The 7,500-nt window shown below is 31.8% G+C and overlaps 2 pseudogenes; both read right to left on the bottom strand.

Annotated features, from left to right (window-relative positions):
- The window catches only part of LOC128289021 (photosystem I P700 chlorophyll a apoprotein A1-like), a 2,214-nt pseudogene extending 1,657 nt beyond the window's left edge, over positions 1-557 (bottom strand).
- Positions 558-1,448: 891 nt separating this feature from the next.
- On the bottom strand, positions 1,449-3,474 carry LOC128289022 (photosystem I assembly protein Ycf3-like; annotated as a pseudogene).
- Between the last annotated feature and the right edge of the window lie 4,026 nt (positions 3,475-7,500).

The following is a 7,500-nucleotide window of genomic DNA, read 5'->3' as shown; positions in this document are numbered from 1 at the left end:
CAAGCCAATTTTGGGGCCGCTTTGTGATAATGGAACCAACCGGCAAAAAGCATTAAGGCCGCAAAGACCAATGCACCGATTGCGGTACAATAGAGTTGTAATTCACTAGTTATTCCAGATGCTCGCCAAATCTGAAAAAAACCAGAGGTTATTTGTATTCCTCGGAAACCCCCACCCACATCGCCATTCAAGATTTCTTGGCCCACTATTGGCCAAACCACCTGGGCGCTAGGTCCAATGTGAGTAGGATCGCTGAGCCATGCTTCATAATTGGAAAACGAGCACCGTGGAAATACATGCCGCTCAGCCAAAGAAAGATGATGGAGAGTTGGCCAATGGGCACTAAATATTTTATGAGAGATCTCTCCAAATCACTGGTATGGCTATCGAAATCGTGAGCATCGGCATGTAGGTTCCAGATCCAAGTGGTAGTATCGGGTCCCTTAGCTATTGTTCTTGAGAAATGGCCCGGCCTAGCCCATTCCTCGAAAGAAGTTTTTACGGGATCCCTATCTACCAAAAATTTTTACTTCTGGTTCCGGCGAACGAATAATCATTGAGTCCTCTCTTTCCGGACAACACATACAAAGAGACCCGCCAACAGTCAGTAATTAGTGAACCTATGAGAGACGCTTATAATTAGTTTCTTTCTTCTATCTCTCATCTATCTATCTATTTTTATCTATCTATTTTTCTTTAGTTATTCACTAGAGCAATTATGATCTGGAAGTCGATCCGGGGCAAGTGTTCGGATCTATTATGACATATCCATGAGGCGCTCAACGGACCTTTTTAATCTTATAAAACCTTTTTCGGACTTTACTTACATTGGTGCAAAACCCATTTTTTGTGCAACCGGTAGTGTATTCATATCTCAATTAGAAGTTCCGAGGTGGAGTTTTTTGTCTTATATAGATAGAACAAACAATATTTCATCCCAAATCACGTACATTCATTACTACGGGATACCAGTATCGATAGTTAGTCATTTGAGGGTTTTTATTAGTTTTAGTTTTAATAGAATAGAAGCAGAAATATATATATATTATATATATTTTATTTTGCTATATCCGTGTATTACTTATCTCTTACGAAATATCAAACGAAATAGAACGATTTGAGAAAGGATATAATGAAATTTTGATTGGTTTTTCCAAAGAGAAATGTTCGTTTTATTTGACCCATGGGTCCAACAAAACCAAACCATTACACAATTAATAATTCCAATTAAATTAATATTTTTTACTATTTAATTTAAATAGTCAAATTGACTAGAAAATCGAATTTAATAATTTAAATAGTACCGTATTTATTTAATTAAATTAAATATTAAATAAATGGATTTAATAGAAATTAAATAGAAATAGAATTAAATAGAATTCTCAATTTCAATTCGAATTTCGAATCCAAAACTAAAATAATAATAAATAAACAGAGAGCTCTTGTTCTTATTCGAAACGCCGCGTGATCTTTTAACCAATTTGCGCTTCAATATAATTACCAGGAGTAAGCGCTATAGCCTGTTTCAATACTCAGCGGCTTGATCGAACCAAGCCTCCGCTATTTCAGAATCCCCTGTCGAATGGCCTGTTCTCCTGGTCGAAATAGGCGGTTCAATTCCTTCCTTAGAACTGCATTTTGAGAGTTTCCCACTCATACGGCTCGGCAGTCAATTCTTTTGGTATCCCATTTTTACCCTACATATATCCAATTGAATGAGATTTCTCATAGATCTATTGATTTGTCTCGGTTAACCAAAAGGTTAATTACATGAGTTTCAAACTCTAATTTGATTAAATTAATAATAAGTTTTATCTTTTTCCCACCTTCAGAAAAATAAAGTATAGGCATTTCGGGGCTGTCGTCCGTTAGATTTTTCTGAAAGGTAACTATCTCGGTTTCATCATATAGAAATTTATATAGAATCCTTGAAAAGACTTCTTCTCATAAAAAGACTTACTGTCTTTGGGATCTGATGCTACACTGCTGCTCAATAACTTAGGGATCATTCCTATTACATAAGTCGATTCCTAATTTTTATCTCATATCATGACATAAATAAGCAGTTCTTATTTATTGTATCGGCTCAAAACCTCGCTAATTGATCTTTACGGTGCTTCCTCTATCAATTAGATCTTTATCCATAGAATAAAGTATCTAGGCATATATATTTCTTCATATTTCGACTTCTATGAAGTTTCTTTTTTTGTTACAGCTGATAAAAATCGTTTTTTGGACGATGCAATATGTAGAAAGCCTATTTTTTTTTCTAGTATTTTATTTACTAGCGTGTTTATTTACTAGCGTATTTATTTACTAGCGTATTTGCTCTTTCTTTCCTTTTTTTATTTCTATAGTGGAGATAGTCGCACGTAATGACAGATCACAGCCATATTATTAAAAGCTTGTGGTAAGAACGGGTTTCGTTCTAGTGCTCGAAAATAATATTCTAAAGCTTTTGTATGCTCTCCATTACTTGTGTGGATAAGGCCTATGTTATATAGTATATAACTTCGATCATAGGGATCAATTTCTAGTCGCATAGCTTCATAATTCTGTAAGGCTCTGCATAATTTCCTTCGGATTGAGCTGACATCCGTTACGGTCGTCATTCGATTCAAAGAATTCTCCGTTCCAAAACCGTACATGAGATTTTCACCTCATACGGCTCCTCCTTTATGTGCATAATGAGAATAATCCATGGAATTAAAAAAAAGGTCGAAATATTGTCATTATGAACTGAGCGGGGCTAATGTTTTTACAAGAAATCTCAGCCAACCCTCTTGCAAAAGATCTTTTTCACCATCAAGCGTGTTCGTACTAGATAAAAAAAGTAAACCCAACAATTTTGTTCTCAACGCCTTAATTTCCAGGAATTAGTCACTTCAACAATCTTCGATGGTTATATGGTATCCAAAGTACGAACAAGATGGATGTTTGTTGTCCCAACCATTTCTCTTAGTTCCGATCCTGATAAAGAAAGGAATCATTAATAACAAAGTTTTCGTGTTGTTGATTCCTAGGCGTAGTGCTTCTTCCTCTATGCCGCCTATTGGTACTAGTGTAGTAGGTTGACCCACAATACAGACCATAGGTGTAACCTTTCGCTCAATACTGAATCAACAATTGAAGCATCTGAGGTTGCATTAATCGGGGATACACGACAGAAGGAATTGCTTTATTTATAAACTTCACCTTCAACAAGCGTAGATTTCTTTTTGTTTTCAATAGCCTTTATTCTGAATAATGTGTCTTTTTCCTAAGACTGAGAGTGGTAAAGCAAATAAAAAGTAAATAATAAATAAAGAATAAAGAGAATAAAGTAAAATATATATAATAATAATCAAATCGCACCATCTCTGTAATAAGTAAATGCTTTTCTCCTGAAGTTGTCGGAATTATTCGTAATAAGATATTGGCTACAATTGAAAAGGTCTTATCAATAAAATTTCCATTTATCTGCGATCTAGGCATAGGTAGCAATCCATTCTATAACTCTTTTCATTACCCTCGTGAGAAAATAAATGATCTCACAAACAAAGGAAGTGTACAGTACGAAATAACATAAAAGTAGACCCATTCCATTTTTAAAATTCTTCGAGCCTGAGGCTAAAGAAAAGTGATAAAAAAAGTGATGAAAAGCTATTTTATAGCAAGTTTCCTAGTTAGAATTGATATTGTTCGTACCATCGAACAATCTATTAGAGTAACTCGCTATTCGCTCGGGGTATCGGCCATAATAATTATGTAGGAGAGATGGCCGAGTGGTTCAAGGCGTAGCATTGAATCATGTAGACTCTTGTTTACCGAGGGTTCGAATCTCTTCCGCACCTTCACCTAATTCGCCAATGTAACTGACTACAATGTATCAATAAGAACATATACTAAAGAATTAGACCCTCTTTAGTTCTCTATTCCCAATTCCTTTAATATGGAATACGTAAAATAGCATACAGGGGATGAAAATCTCCTTACGTATCTATCATACATGAATAGGAGAAAAATCTCCGAATCAAACCCATTCCCCTGTCTTCCTTTACTTAACCTTAACTCAGGTGAAAAGGGGGCAGAACCCTTGTTTTGTTATTTTAGTTAGGTTTAAGTCTGACGAGAATAATATTCTACGACAAGCAATTCATTTATTTTCAAACCAACCCATTTCCTATCTATTATTTGATTGACTAACTTTTATATTGTAATGTGTAGGTCAAATGTTTTGGTAATTCCTCATTGGTGGATGAATCAAGATAATTTTGAATCAGAGTTCTAGATTTTGTTCATCCTCGCTGAAATAATATCTCGGGGTTTGCAGCGATAACTTGGTATATCTACTGTACGCCCATTAACTAAAAATATGTCATGGTTAACTAATTGACGGGCTTGAGGAATAGTCGAAGCCATACCCAATCGAAAAAGGATGTTATCCAACCGCATTTCAAGTAATTGTAGTAAAACCTGACCTGTTGACCCTTTGGCTTTTCTCTGGCAATACGAACGTATTTAAGTAATTGTCGTTCTGTAAGGCCATAATGAAAAACGCAATTTTGTTTTTCTTCTAAACGAATACGGTATTGAGATTTTTTACCGGGGCGCGATTGGTTTTAAGATCGCTTCGGCTCTAGGCCTTTTACTAGTTAGTCCCGGTAAAGCCCCAGACATGTATTTTTTGAAACGAGGCCCTCGGTAACGACATAAGGACTCCTTATTAATTTGAATTTTATTGAAATTTCATAAACCGAAATTAAAACTGAACTAAATGAAGCGAAATCGACTGAAGGATTGTACTACAAATATTAATGAGATGAATTGGATCAATATCCATACTTTACTTTTTTTGTTTTTTGTATTGTATATAATGTATACAAAAAATAGAAATAAATATATATATATATATAAAAATAATATTAATATATAAATATAAAAATATATAAAATATTTAGATATAAAATATTTAGAATATATATAATAAAATAGATATAATATATAAATAAATTGAATATAATATTAAATAGATAAATAAATTAAACCAAAAGAGTTTCCTTTTTTCTTGATTTATTCTGCAAAGATCTAACCTCAAATTGATCCCTAATTGGAAGTTTCGACGAGATAAAAACAGATTGTTGACCTTGAAAGAATTGAAAAAAGGAAGGAAAAGCTTTTTCACTGTTTGTCTTTGATTTCAAAAAACATTCTAAATTATGTAAAAAGGCAAAAAGCAAACAAATAGGGAAAAGTTGGCTATCGGAATCGAATCGATGACCATCGCATTACAAATGCGATGCTTCTTAACCCTCTGAGCTAAGCGGCTCAAATAATAGAAATTTGGTATCCATAGGGATTCAGCAAACTATTAGATCTCATCTATTAACTATCTATTAGTTATTCATAACTAATATGAATTATTAATATGAATTAGAGATCTTGAATTTAGAAAAACTAGAATTTTTTCTAATTTTAATGCCATACTTTAATATAAACTTAATATAAATATAAATATATTTAATATAATAATGGTAGATTCAATCTAATATTCAAGCTAATGTTGATAGAATCTAATAATTCGATTTAAAATTAAAATTTTATATATATATTTATTATTTATCTATATATTTTATATATTTAATATATTTAATATCTTTTTTATATCTTAGTTATATTTTTATATTAATATAGTAATATTAATAATATTACTGACTCCATTTTTATTTTCTAGTTTATTTTATATTTTAGTATATTTTACATCTAAAATTATATAGAAATAGGAAATTTTTATATAGATTTCATTTAATCGATCGATTTAATAGATTTAATCTAGATTAAATTTATTTCTATTTAGTTTAGAGTTCTAAATAGAGATAATTAGAGTCAAAATCTTTTATGCAGTTATATATTTTATGATTATAAAATGAAACGTTATAAGTCTAGATAATTAGAATGAAACTCTTTAGACTCAAAAATTTGAATTATCTTCGAATTCGAAATAGAAATGAATGGAATAATTAGTTCTAGTTATTAAATAGAAATAATTAGTTCTAGCTATTATATTATAAAAAAAAATAATTAATTTCATTTTCATTTTTAATAATGAATAAATTCAATTTTCATTTTTATTTTTTAGTTATTATGGTTATATAGGATAGTTCAATAATAAGAATAAAAATGAAATTAAAGAAAAAAGATGCAACCCATAGAAATGAAATCCAGATCATAATGAGAGACTCCTTTCTTTTTGTTTTCATTCATAAAGACAGAAGCTAAGACGAAAAAAGAATCGACCTTCGAGTATTCCACCAAATTGCCTTGAGAAAAACTCGAGAGTAAGAGGACATATATGTTAAGAAATACCCATCTATATTGAATTGCGAATACAGAAATGATAAAATATTTTTTGGACCAAATAGTAATTAATATGGGTCTCCGATAGAGACGAAAAACGGATAAACAAACAAGAAAAATAGGTAAAGACCCTTCGATATAAGAATCAGTATCTATATCTACTAAATTCAACGGTTTCAGTATAAAAAGAAAGCAAATAAATAAACGAAAGAAAATAAACAAAATGAAAGAAGGGGAAAAGGAGGAGAAAGGGAAGGAGGGCATCCTAATGAGATCCCTAATCTCAATCAATAAAAGGGGATATGGCGTAATTGGTAGACGCCATGGACTTAATTCGATTGAGCCTTGGTATGGAAAACCTACTAAGTGATAACTTTCAAATTCAGAGAAAACCCTGGAATGAAAAATGGGCAATCCTGAGCCAAATCCTATTATTTTATTATTTCACGAAAATAAACATGAACAAAGGTTCAGCAAGCGAGAATAAGAAAAAGGAAAGGATAGGTGCAGAGACCTCTCATTCTAACAAATGGGGTTGACTGTTGGTAAAGGAACTTTATATCGAATATCGAAACTCTAGAAAGGATGCAAGATATACCTATTTTTTTATAGGTATACTAATGAAAAACTATCTCAAAAAAGACGAACTGAACCTGTATTTTTTTTTTATTTCTATTATATGCAATATCAATTTATATTTATATGAAAATATGAAAAATAAAAAGAATTGTTGTGAATCGATTCCAAGTTGAAGAAAGAATCGAATAGAATAGCATTAATCAAATCATTCACTCCATAGTCTGATAAATCTTGAAAACTGATTAATCGGACGAGAATAAAGATAGAGTCCTGTTCTACATGTCAATATCAATACCGACAACAATGAAATTTATAGTAAGAGGAAAATCCGTCGACTTTAAAATCGTGAGGGTTCAAGTCCTCTATCCCCAACCCCAAAAAGCCCGTTTGCTGTCTATTTATTTTATCCTACCCTTTTGTTAGTGGTTCAAAGTTCCTCATGTTTCATTCATCCTATTCTTTGCCGTTTTACAAGCGTATCCTAGCATAGCAGAATTTTGTTCTTTATCACAAGTCTTGTGATATAGTGTGATGTGATATATATATGATATACGTAGAAATCTTTGAGCAAGGAATAATTTAATT

Source organism: Gossypium arboreum, unplaced genomic scaffold, assembly GCF_025698485.1.
Source record: "Gossypium arboreum isolate Shixiya-1 unplaced genomic scaffold, ASM2569848v2 Contig00384, whole genome shotgun sequence".
NCBI classification, from domain to species: domain Eukaryota; kingdom Viridiplantae; phylum Streptophyta; class Magnoliopsida; order Malvales; family Malvaceae; genus Gossypium; species Gossypium arboreum.
This window is presented reverse-complemented; position numbering and strand designations above follow the sequence as displayed.